Source organism: Pteropus vampyrus, unplaced genomic scaffold, assembly GCF_000151845.1.
Source record: "Pteropus vampyrus isolate Shadow unplaced genomic scaffold, Pvam_2.0 Scaffold58, whole genome shotgun sequence".
In the NCBI taxonomy this organism is placed as follows: Eukaryota; Metazoa; Chordata; class Mammalia; order Chiroptera; family Pteropodidae; genus Pteropus; species Pteropus vampyrus.
Genome location: NW_011888839.1, coordinates 7,187,563 through 7,201,478, shown reverse-complemented (window position 1 = coordinate 7,201,478; position 13,916 = coordinate 7,187,563). Strand labels below are relative to the sequence as shown.

At 36.4% G+C, this 13,916-nt stretch overlaps 1 protein-coding gene across 1 annotated transcript in view; it reads right to left on the bottom strand.

Moving 5' to 3' along the window:
• The window catches only part of FBXL4 (F-box and leucine rich repeat protein 4), a 67,803-nt gene extending 54,987 nt beyond the window's left edge, over window positions 1-12,816 (bottom strand). Inside the window, exons 1-2 of the mRNA XM_011360745.2 lie at window positions 12,680-12,816; window positions 349-466 (exon numbers count right to left, since the gene is read on the bottom strand). The gene's annotated coding sequence lies outside the window, so the exon portion shown is untranslated. The remainder of the gene's footprint in view (window positions 1-348; window positions 467-12,679) is intronic.
• Window positions 12,817-13,916: the final 1,100 nt, after the last annotated feature.

The window sequence follows — 13,916 nt, the reverse complement described above, 5'->3', positions numbered from 1 at the left end:
TATTGTCTTTGAACTTATAAAATTAAAAATTATTTAAAATATATGGTGAACCACTAAAATATTGCTATAAATTCAAAATAATCTTAGGCATTTTATAATTCACTTTTTAACAAATGATTCCCTATTGTTAATTATTACTCATGTCCAAACATGCTAAGTACAGATTTCACATTATGGGAATATAGTTTTCTGGAGCTGACAGTTAATCCAGACCAACTAAATTAACTGCCTTACACATCACAGATCACCAGACAGTGTTTAATTTATAACTCTTAGCATTATTTGTTAGAGCAATCCACGGCTGGCTGGCATCTGGTTTGTTGCCAGCCACTCTTAGAAATCACTCACCCCAGACAGAATGGTCACAGGATACACACAGGAAATGCAGAAGTTGGCACTCATCCATGTGGCCTGAAAATTGCATGCTGATTTCAGTTATAAATTTTGAAATGTGACATTCTTTTACCTATAAGACAAGAGTTTTAGAAAATATTTTTATTTCCAATTTAGAAAGTCAAATATCCCAAAAAGATTTATCATAGATAAACAGCTAATTATTAGACAGAGAACTCTCAAATTGGACAGGCTACATTTTTCTGAATTGGTGGACAATTATGAAAAACTAATAAATTTTTTAAATTTATGACAGAATGTATAAAAATATAATAATGAACTCTTTCTATATAGAGGTTATAAATGCATAGCTTACGAGTCAAATTATGCCAGCAGAGATATTTTACTGGAACTAAATAATCTTTTTTAAAATTTGGACTAGTTTGCAACTTTTAACAATCATGAGAACCCCAGTTAGAAGAGGCCTGAGCTCTCTTGGTAGCTCCCATTGTTTCCAGCCAGCTCTACCAGTTTACAACCCAGGCCTGACTCCTGCCTACAACAGGTAGGTAACTGCTTGTCTACACAAAGAAATCAAACATACTTATTTTTGTACCTGTAAAATCTTGAGTTTAACTTCTCCTAAGAAGGGGAATTTACCAACTTTTCTTTAGTAGAGCACTGCTCTAGCCTCTCAAAACTTTAGCACTAAGATTATAAAACATTTTATTTATAAAACACGTAAGAAGGCTTATTCTCTGGTACCTGCTGGTACCATCCTTTTATCAGATATATACCCTAGCTCCACAAGGGTATACATTAGGAATAAATTTTTTGAAGGAAAGATCTAGCCAAAGATCATCATTTCTCACAGCACTCAGCACACAGGAGGCACAAAATGTTTGACATATTGACAGAAGGTGATGAGCAAACAAAAAAAAAATTATAAAAGTCTAAAACTTAAAATTACATCACAGCATCCCTTTGTCTCCCGGCCAGATCCAAATATACTGAAATGCTTGACATAATATAACAAATAAAACAGTAAATAAATGGCTGAGCTTGAAACAAGTGGAGGGAAATCCATGGTTATGAGACACAAAGAGGAAAATCAAAGAGCAGAGAGCAGGAGCTGAAGCTATTATAACTCGTGGAACCACTTATAGGCCTTAATGGTTTTAAGGAGAATTCCTAACACCCATGCAGAAAGGTTATTTCAAACCACAGGTCACATCTGGAAGTATCTTCTAAAGCCAAAGCTCAGGAAAGATAACCCCATCCATGAAAATGGGGATATGAAAACTTAGCTCAGCGGCCAGGAAACCCAAAGGGACATGTCAACAACTCAGGCAAGGGGGAAAAAGTCACCAGAGTAAAATCAGAACCCTATTAGGCATGAACCATGCACAGACTGTGGGCCTGAATTCATACTACCTTCATGGTTTAGAATTCATACTCCAACCTCAAGCTAAAAAATTTAAAAAGAAAAAGTAGTCCTAAATTGGTAAAACTTTGGGACCTGTTAGGGGCAGATGGCAAACCTCTTTGCAGGTATGCTCCCACAATGCAGGACAGATTAAACCCTTTCTTAAGATTCATCACAGTAAATATTCACAGACCACAAGAGAAAATGAACCACGATGAGGGACAGTCAGCAGGGAGACTCACTAAATGGAAGAACTTGCATTCCAAGAACAATAAATAAAGAACAATCCGAACAAGACTTTTTCTGGAAAAGAATAACAAAGCATGAATTAAAATAAATAAGGTGTTTCTGCAGCACATGTTCTTAGTCCTGATGCAACGTGAATCAACAAATCAAATTCACCTCAGGACATTAACACCAAGGGCTGAAGTACAGGTTATGTCATAATGTGGGAAAAAGTAATTATCTAGTATATCACTTGCTTATTCAAACATTTTACCTACCACAAGTATAAATCTGTCAGGTTAAAAAAAAATGTTTTACAACTGCATACATCTCAAATCTTTAACACCAAAATTTGAAATGATACAGCTCTTTCTTTTACCATATATACTTTATTTCAAAATAGGCCTCCAGGTAAATTAAAAAGGATAATTTTCCAAAGAAGTTACTTAGTCGCTCTCTTAAAAGAATGAAAATAAATTTAAACTATAAAAATGAGATTCAGGAAATAAATAACAATGACAAGTATATAATTCAATTGACAGATCAGATAATTTGGAAGACTGTGGATGTTTTATTCCTGGAAATCTTCAAGAAAAGGACAGAATACCATCTGCCAAGGTGGATGGATGAATTTGACTATATAATCTTTGGACATCATTTCTCACACCACAGTCTATATTTTGCTTCAGCTAAGCTTCCTTCACTTTCTTTATAAAACTGCATTTATCAGAAAGTAAAAGTTTTATAAAACCAAAGAAACATCTCCAAAATAAGATATCATCATTCATGTGAATGTTAACCATCATTCTTGGCAAAAAGACTGAGACAAATTGTGAAAATCAAATTCTGTTTGACATACCAAACCACAAACTTTATGACTGTTTCCCAGCTAGCTTTTACAACTGTAGATTACGGGATAACATCAAAAGCAGCAAGATTGTCATATGGGCAATATCATTTTTAGGCTGTGTTAAAGTTAAATAAAATTCTGCATTGAAGCAACATATATAGAGTTATAAACTGTAAACATACATATCATATGTTCAAAGTTCTTCAGTGTATAAGAAAAACATAAATGGATGCTTTATTTTTCCAATTATAAAAAATAATAATCTTTAGTTAATTTTTTGTGAGATAAAGCTAAAAATGACCAAAAAAAATCTGAAAGGAAAAGCCGTGTATAGTACACTGAAAAAGCAAATATGTTTATTCTTTTAACAGCAATATTATTCAGAAAAATGGAATGAAGTTAAAATCTGTTTTTGAAAATAAACAAGGCATAGAAATAAAAAAAGGAAATGTGCAAACCCATTGTTAACATCCTTCGTTGATTCTAAACTCCTTTCCAATAAACTAAGATGACACATAAAAGTGTTTTGGGGATGGGGAAGAACATACGGAAAAGAAAGAATTGCTAATTCTACTTTTCCCTGGGAAATGAAGCTGAAAAAGTGAATAGAACCATAGTTTCAGGACTCATGTGGGCAGAAACAACCAATACAAAGTCCGAACAGTCCACGTATACCTGGACTTTTGCCAAGGCATGGAGGTGATTTGTGAAAACCAATGAATTTCCCAACGGTCAATAAAACAAATGCAAAAGACACAATAACTCTATTTTGTGAGGAGAGTGGGATTCAAAAACAAAATGATTTTTCCCACTTCATGCAAATAAATAAATATTACTCTGGTACACTAAATCTGTCCAAAAGGGTAATAAAATATGCCTTTTGGGAGACATTTTCTTTTCTAGTTCATTTAAAATGGTATATTAATTTTAAAGACTTACAACATATAAAAATATTTTTTTCACTTAACAAAAATCAGAATTAGAAATAGGGTGATCTTCATTTTATTTGTTGTTAAGTCAGTCACATATCAATAATGATTACAAGGTGAGAAATTCTCTGCAACACACTGAACTTTTATACTAGCATAATCAAGGAATATAAAACAATAGCCATTTTAACTTGTATCATGAGACTTTCATATTCCTTGGGAAAAAAGTTGTTTTATAGGACATGATTTTATTATAATACAACTTTATTTTCAACTACCTTTCATATTATAAAATGTTTAACAAAGTTAAATAATATAATTACAGAGAAAGCAAAAATAGTGGAAAAGAGAAATTAAGAGGTATAGACAAGGGAGAACATATGTTTACTACTGAGATTTGAAGTGATATGGGGAGTCGATGAGGCGGAGAGAAGCAGGATGGCAGGAACTGCAGAGACGATGGCTTGTGCTTTGGTAGAGAAAATGGGAGGAAGGAAAAGGACTTCTCATGAAATAAACAAAAAGAATGAACTTGAGCCGGAGCCACGCAAAGGCCAGGTTCGTAGTGTGAAGAAAGAACCTGGAAAACAAGTTTAAAACTCAAAAGCGGATTCTCAACTTAAAGTCAAAACATACAGAAAAAGATAAAAAGGACAGGCAATAAAGCACAATCATATACTGAAGGCAAGTTATAATACAATACTTTCTGGCAAAATATCCCATGGAGAAATGTCAATGAAGTGAGATTAAAAAAGAGCATCCAGGCAGCTCTGCAGCATAGTACCAAAATGTAAGAGAGTGTATCGTGTGGTAACAAATCAAGATAAAAACACCAAGCCTTAAATGTTATTCCTGTATCCTGCTTAAACTGATCAAGAGACAATATTTTGAGGAAAGGACTTTACTGCTAGAGTCTAGAAATCAAGATATAGAGGAATGGAGGAAATTATTAATCAGTAAGAGTGGAGTTATATTTGAATTTTTTACACAGCTAACACTCAAAACCAGCCCTTTCTAGGTTTCTACGGTACCACCTGCTTTTATATCTCTATTGCTCTCAGATAACTGCTTCTCAGTCTTCTCCTTGGGTGGTCTTCTTCCTCATTCTCAAATGTATAGAGGTACCAATAAAGGAAGGCTGTCTTTCTGATAAAATGATACACAAGAACGTTCCACCTACCTTGGCATCAATCTCTTCCCTCTCTCTTCTACTTCCACATACCCACCGCACGTGCTGTACACCTATCAGAACTGTGCCTGTGCTTTCACACCTAAGTATTTTCAAGTCTTCCACCGCAGCCGGGTTGCTCTGGAATGCCCTTGCTTTTCCTCTGCGTGGCACCCTCTTATTCATCCTGAAAAGCCAGGTTCAGCCCTTATTCACCACCTTTTTCTTTGCTCTTACACGTTGCATGTCATTTCCTATATGCTAATTTTCTACTCCAATACTCTATGAATTCTTCGAGTTCAGAGAATGTGTCTTAATTATAACTATACACATAGGGCCTAGCACATGCCAATATATGCTCAATAAACATTTGGCAGAGTAGATGGCAGGAGAGAATTAAAAAAAACACACAGAAATGAAACCAGTGAATCTTAAAGATAAGGCACATATGGACCAAAAAAATGAAACGAAAAAAGTTCACATCTTGATACAAAGAAAAAGAAGGGAAAATGGATAATAAAAACTGAAACACAATAGGTAAGAATCAAATGTATGACCTTCTTTGAAGCCATCCAATAAGGCAGAGTATACATATTGAAATTTTACTGTTCAAAGAGAATGTAAAAAAGTAGTAACTTCTGTTAGTACAAAAGCAGCCCTTGAATACATAAAAGACTTGACCCTGGCCACAAAGAAACTCACTGAAATTAAAGAAAGATTAATGAAAGAAACAATTGAGAAGTAAAAGAAAACTATTTTCTCAAATACAATGATTTTTTTTAACATTCCAAATCTATGTTAAGACTATACGGTGATTATGGGTAACTGGAAAAACTATGTATGGAAAATAAAAAGGTGATAACCTAAGAGCAAAAGGGAATAGACAGTTCAAGAAAGGCAATAATATAAGAGCAACTGTTCTGGTATTAGCTATGCTGGGGAGGAGCAAAAGCTAAGTATTAGCAAAAGCATTCTTTTTCTTCATCATAATTATTTATTAACATTCTAATGTACTATATTGAAAAAAATGTAACTAAGTAAGGAGACTTCTGGGATGGAATAATAGGACTTCATGTGCCTCTCTTTTCCTCTAAGTAAATTCTCCTCCAGCTAAAACATTTTTATTATGATTATGGTTTTTAATCAACAAGTCCCCAATATAAATAGGTAGAGTTCTTAATGAGGGAGAACACAGCCCCCTATCCAGCTTCAAAGCTTCCTGGAAATCTATGCAAACAAAGCAGAAGGCAGGGGAACCAAGAAGAAAGAAAAACTTCAAGGCCTAGGGAAAATCTTGAAAGCCAAAGAAGCAAACAATACCTCTATCTCCAGGAATCAAGGCAGGCCTCAAAAACACAAAAAGTACTGGGACACAGTGGGCTCTTCAAAACTTCTGCTGAGTTAATGAGTAAATGGCAAGAACTTACCAAGAAGTGTTAAGAAGTCAAACTAGGAATGAGCTTGTCAGAAAACAAGGGACAAGATTTAGACTTAAACTAGAAATTGATAATGATTAGTTCTGCAGAACTTTATAATAGTTCACTCTTCTCTTTCTTTCTAGACTTCACTAGCATATCTAAACTTATGAAATATTCCAGGGGAATTTTCAGAGCTGGCAGGGGTGTTAGTAATCTTTAGTAGTAAGAAAAAGGAATTAAGAAGTCAATTTTGGGTTGGTTGGTTTGTTTAAAGCAAAGCTATATAAGTGAATTGCGATTTTCTGATACAATGGATGTAGAAACTCTCTTCCTGCCCAAGGTACTATGTCGCCAAGTGACAATGAAGGCCATGTTTCTAATTACACTGATATGATAACATAAAATAACTTAGATACAAATGTCATTATGTTGTACTATGTATATTTTACCTTTTTTCTCTATTGTTTATTGATGGGTAAGGATAAACCATCTGAATGGAAAGAACTGTAAAATTAGAATATTTAGCAGATACACAATGTATATTTAACTAAAACCTTGAATATTAAAAATTAAGGTTATCTAGTTCAGGATAATTTTAATGGACTCACGAAAGAAGGAAAAAAAATCTCTCTCTCAGCTATTAAAACTACAAAGTAAATGTGAATTTACTTTAGCCAAATACTAGCTATACATTTTTGTACATTAAAATAAACAGCATTTTACCTAGTAAAAATACATTGAATTTAGTTAGCCCTCAAAAAATCCAAGTACAGGTATATCATAGGTATATCACTGCTAGCCAATCAAACTAAAAGAGCAATTAACTAAAATGGCATAATACTGTTAAATTAACTTTGGGATATAATTTACATTAAAAAAAATATACTCCGTTTTAAGTGTACAGTTCAATGACTTTTGACAAAGACATATATCAATGTAACCACCACCAGAACCAAGATATGGAATATTTCCATCAGGCCAAAAGGTTCCCTGGTATCCTCTCCCAATCACCCATCTACTCTCTGCGCCAAGTAAAAACCGATTTGCTTCCTGTCATTCTAAAGCAGACTGTCCGTTATTCTAAAGTTAGATATTCATGAAATACGTATGTATTCTTCTGTGTCTAGTTTATTTTGCTCAGCATATCTTTGAGATTTATCCCTGTTATATGTATCAGTCATTTGTTCTTTTTTATTGCTGAATCATATCATTATATGGACATACCCATTCACCCATTGATAGACATTTTGGTAGTTTCTAGTGCCAAAATGTTTCCAAAATGGCTGTAACATTTCACATTTCTACATCAATATAAATATATGAGAGATCTAGTTGTTCCACATCTACACCAATAGTTAATATTGTCAGTCTTCAGCCCTTCCAGTGGGTAAGTGATACCTTGTGATTTTAATTTGCACTTCTCAATTGACTAGTAATGATATGGAACATATTTTCACGTCCTTATTTGCCATTTGTATATGCTTTAGTGAAATTTCTATTTGCTCATTTTTAAAATCAGGTTCTTTTTGTTTTCTTCTTATTGACTTGTAAGAGAGTTCTTTAAACATTCTAAATATAATTTTTATCAGATAAACATTTTGCAAATATTTCTTTCAGTCTGTGTTTGCCTTTTCATTTGGTAACATATTTTAAAGAGAAAAGTTTTCCATTTTTATTGTTTGTCATTTTTTTTCTTTTATGGCATATTTTGTGTTCCACAAACATTCTACTTAGGAGTAGTATCAAGCATAGTTTCAAAAGGGCAAACCCTGGGACAGATAGTATTTAATATCTTACATCAAGGAACAGTTCATTGCAGATTAATCAAATTTTAAGATGACATCAAATTAAATGCTGCAAACACTTCCAGTGGGAATGCAAAATTGTGATACAACGGTTCTATATTTTGGCTATGTGGTAGTCACAAAGTCTATATAAAAAATTGCAGAGAACTAACACAGGCAGGTGCATGTAAAACATGAAATTTGAGTATGGTCTGTAGATTGTATCAATGTCAATTTCCTGGGTGTAATACAGTGCTACAGTTATGTAAGATGTTACCATAGGAGGAAACTGGATAAAGTATACACAGGAAGTCTCTGTAATATTTCATATAATTGCATTTGAATCTATAATTATCTTTTTAAAAAATAGCTTATTAACAATGCAAAAATAAATAAAGACAAACTTTCAAATGGGAAGGAGTGAAGACTGAAAGAAGAATAAAAGTCCAGCTGTATGCTGATGTTTATGAGAGGCAAATAAAGCAAAATGATGTCAAAAGACTGAAAATAAGCATATGGGCAATAAAGATCTCTGTGTATGCACAAAACTGACCGAGATGGCAATAGTAATATCAGACGATGTAGACTCTCAGGCAAAAATCATTAAACAAAGCAAAAAAGATATTTTATATTTTGTAAGATTAAAAACCACTAAGAACAAACAACTACACATATTGATATATAAGGATGAATTCAACAAAATTCATACTCACAGTAGGAAACTAACATAATTACCTGCTTGTCAGTTTTGAGAAATTAAGATATAAGGATATAGTATGTTATAATAGATGTGCCTAATCAAAACAGGGAAAGGACAGCTTAGCAAAAATGTTTTGAAAAAATGTCCAGACATTTAGAAAAGTAAACTTAGAATATTATCATAGCAACCACTTTAAAAACTCTAGATATGTAATACAAATGTCCAATAAGAGAATATGTACAGAGTATTTTATAATCTTGGGGCAGGAACTCAGAAGACATAAAGGAAGTGAATAGCAGAACTGACAACATATATGTTAAAGATTTTCATAGAGCAAAACTCCCAGAAACAGCATTTAAAGAAAAGACTATGAAAAAATACTAGCAAATATTGTACCAAGTCATTACTAGCCACTACATGTAAAGAGTTACTACAGGTCAATAAGAAAAAAAGGAACACTTACACAGAAAACTAAGCAAAGAATATAAACAAGTAACAAAAGAATGCAAATGGCTAACAAACATTTACAGATATGTAACTTCATCAACAAGCAAAGAAATGCAAAATTAAAACAGAAATAAAATACCATTTTTCACTCATAAAGTTATTAAAATGTAAAAGGTGATTATATCTGAGCAGTGACTGTTTTGAGACAATTTTTCACAGGTCTCTTACATTTCTGCAGGTCTTATAAGCAGGTGCACTGATAGTTTTTGTTCCAGACTATCTTTTCAGCGGTGTTTATACAGTAAACATTCTTGACAGATAAAAAGAGGTCTCCCTCTGGAGTAGGGGGCAGGTTTGTTTACTATCCAGCATAATAAAGTTAATGTCTCTCTCTATAGCAAAGATTAGGCAGGTTTACTTGCAACCTATTATGAAAGATTCTAGTTCCCTAAACTCAGGATTTCTCTCCTGGAATGCAATCTACTGTGTGTACTAGAATCATCTGGCCCTCATCACATCACCCTGCGGAAAGTACAGGTCAAAGAAGCAACACAAGAAAATGATGATCCTCTGGCTACTGTTATTGCTGTGCTTTGTCTCTGACCCAGGAGCCTCATGTCTTCTGCCAGCATCCATGAGACTGTTAGCTTGAGAGTAGGATAAAGTCTCAGCCTTGATAATTCCTGGCAATGATATGGCAGCAAGAGTATCCTTATAAATTGTACAAATTTACTCTAACAACCACCTTTTGAAAAGCAATATGGAACAGTCTATCACAATTTAAAACATACAGAGCCTTTGACCCAGCAATTCCACATCTAAGCATTTATGCTAAGAATATAAACGTACAAATATATACATACAAAATATCAGCATGGGATTGGTTAAATATTAAAAATTTGGGGTTATTCCTACAGTGAAATACCAAAAAGACTTTAAAAGGATAATGTTACACGTACTGACATAGAACGATTTTCATCAATTATTACTACCAGGAAGTTTTAGATAATTATATATAGAAAACTGCAATTTATAAAACAAATGTAGACGTATACATATGTACTTTTAATATCTGGAAGGAGAGAAAACAAACAATGATCTCTGGTGAATTGGGTCACTATGTAGGTGGGCACACGACACTTGTACTTTCTCCTTTGGCTACTCTGTATGTCTTAACTTTTTTTTTAACAAATGTATACATTTATTTTATGATCTAATAAAGTTTCTAAGTACCTATTATATAGCAACACTTGAAAATTCATTATATTTAAGATGTCCAGTTGGGATGACAAACTACAAACAGACACCAGGCTGTCTAAGGGATCACTTTTATACATATTTCTCCTTTAGAGCTGCTGAAACCACGTACATAGCATCCTGAGTCACAGCTGATCAGGAGACCTGCTACACTTGTCAATACACAATGCAAATCAAAAGACATGCAGATGTGGAACTGAGCAGCTTCTCCATATACAACTCTGAAGAGCAATTCTACATGAAGTGTTCTTAATTAGCAAGAGAAAGAATTTAATGGTTAATGATAGAAATGACCTTGAGAAGAGCAAGCTAAAAACTTCAAGAATAGGTAAGAAACTTTAACTTCAACTTACCCCACTAAATGTGTACATTCCAAAAATATTTAGTGATGTCTACAATATGCCAGGCATTGTTTAAATCCCTAGACATTAAAACACATTATAAACCTAGAGTAATAAGAGCAGCATAGTTATCACAAAGCCAGAGATCACTGAACAACAGTTCAGAAAAAGTCCCAAGAATATACAAGAATAGGGCCTAGGCTAAATACAGTATTTACCAGTAATGAAAAACAGAATTCAACAAATGATGGGGTCACTGGCTAACAATTTGCGGGGAGGGGAGTTAAAGCCTTATCTCCTTTCTTACACTAAAGTATAGTTGAAGCAGGTTAAAGATTTAAACATGAAGAATAAGACCATCAAAAAGTACGAGGTAAAAGGAGAGGTGGATATTTATGTGTAATTCATGTGGCAAAAGCTCTAAGAGAATATCAGAGTTAGAGCCATGAAGTTAACATGAATTATGTTGGTCACAAGAAAATTAAGATGAGGCAATGAGATTAACACAGTAAAGAAAGAAGGGGCAGTTTTTGTTAACTGACTCTATGTCAAAGTAAACGATAAGTAGTTAGCATTGTACAGAGGACTATAACTGCATCGCTGGATCACAGTATTAGTAAAAAGAAATTAACCCTCTTATACTGAGCTGATCCCTCCAATTTTCAAGTCGTAAAAAAGGGAACATGAAAATAAGGGTTCAGAAAAGCCAAAATTTGGGGCAGTAGTTTAAAAAAAAGGTGGTACTCAGAAAAGAAGTGTGGAAAGAATACAATTCAATGAATTAAAAAGTGCCTTCTACAGGGTGATGAACATTGCCACTGTAAATACAAGTACACTGACCTCACCTCGCCCCGACCCTCAAGGACTTAATGTCAAATAAAGGACTACAGGAGCGCTGACGGATAAGGAAAATCTCCCTCTACTCGACCAACAGGTACAATATGTAATATGACAACAGATGCACGGAGTGAGCTTTTAGGGAAAAAAATGTGCCTATATTCTGAACTTAAACCGAGGAGTGCACGCGAGGAAACAATAAAAGCAGCTTATGTCTTCGCACAGACCAGAATAAGCAAGATCCCGCACCTGATGTTAGTCAGTCCTCCAGAGTATAAAGCCAGACAAGGTAACCTGCCAAGGCAGGTATCTCACCACGGGTTTATATCATTTTGACTTTCTAATTATCTGTACATTTCAATCAGTGATTGCAGCCCAAGACTTTGTGGCAATGAGCACTTGGGAAACCATCAAAGAAACCCAAACCCGCTCCCCTTGCTAACATGTTGACAAGGAGGCAAAGTGATGTTCATGACCACATTACACTCTAAGAACACCCCTAAAATAGAAAAGAGGCTGCTGCCAGTATTTCGTGGCAGTCCTGATTAAAGACATGGGCCTTAGGCAAAAACCATCGGATGCCAGAGGGAAATCAAGGCAGCACACACAGGTGCAACAAGTACACAGAAGGGCAGGTGGCCAATACGGGACTGCACGGTCACCGAGGGGCTGCAGGGTCACCACGGTCCGCAGATACCGGCGTAAACAATCCTGAGCCGTTCGCACGGAGGGGCGACGCCTCCCGCCCTGCGGACAGACTGGTGCAGAGGGACAAAAGCTGTTTTCTGGGTCCCTAGCAAACCCCGCAAGCGCGGCGTGAGCGGCAGGGGAGGGGAGCCCCGGGGGGACCTCTGCCGCGCGCGCAGGCTCCCCAAAGCGCGGCGCTCTGCCGTGGCCCGGCCCAGCCCCAGCGCGGAAGGAACACAGACACCCGCAGGAGGAAAGAGGAAAAGGAGGGCCGTACCCTGCAGGGTCCGGGAGGGCGCGCGCCGTGGGCTTCACCAGCGACCAGGCGGTGCCAGGAGGCCAGGGCGCGGGGGCGGCACCCAAACTCCCGCGCTGCGGCGCGACGGCGGCGAACCCGACCCAGCGCGACCCGGAAGGAAGATGCGGAGGCCCGAGGAGGGGCGGGGCCGTGGGCGGGGCGGGGCCGGATGGGAGGCCGAGCGCTGTCCCCGCTGGAGGCCCTCGGCGGCGCGGGGAAGGCCCTCTCCAAGCCGAGGGGAGGAGCTTCCCACTGACTAGCCAGCCCCAGGCGGACTCTGTAAATTACCCAGTTACCGCCGGGCTGGCAGTACTTGTATACCCGCAGCCAGAGTGATTCCAATTTTGCGCCAGCCTGCCAACAGTAGTGTCGTCCAGCTAGGGCTTCTTCAGTCCCGCTTGGTGATACTTAGGGATTACAGGTGGTAAATTCCACAGACGAAAAGTGGAACAAAGTTATAAACTTTCTAAAGGCGTTATTCACCAAATTTGCAAACCTTTTCTGCCCCAGATAAAAACCTTTCCTGCAGGCTCACTTCCCTCCTAACATTCAGAAGCCTGTGATCATTATCTCTGATGAAGATGCTCCCACGGTCTCTCTTACTCATTTTTTATTTTCAGTTTATACATTATCACCCTTCTTTTAGTTTGCATTGAATTCATCTTGTTACAAGGTTTCCATTAAGATAGAAAAACCTTTAATAATGAAGCCTGTTGAACTACACTTTACCTGCTATCTGATTACTCCTGAGGCAAAATAATAGGGTATTTATTTATAAGTTATGTATATGAACTGAGCTAATGTATGATGTGCAGTATAAATTGTATACAAAACGAGAAATTTAAAAAAGGGACTGAAACGTAACGCCCAACCTCCCTTGAGTGTGGGCAGCACTTAGTGACTTGCTTTCAAAGAATATGGAAAGGAGAAGAAAGTAGCTTTATTGTGGGGAAACCTAATGAATAAACATTACCTTGGCTAGATGAAAGTTGAACAAAGCTGATAGCATGCACCCAATATGGTGTGATGAGAAGGGCACTTCATTGCTGTGATACTCTTCCTCAAAATGCGTGACCCCAGTCTTACCTTGAGACAACATCAGAAAACTCAGGTATCTTACAAAGTACCTGAACGAATTGTCAAGTTAATGGGGTAGTGGGGAGGAAAAACTGAGAAATTGTCACAAACCAGGGGAGGACTTAGAAGACAGGACCAG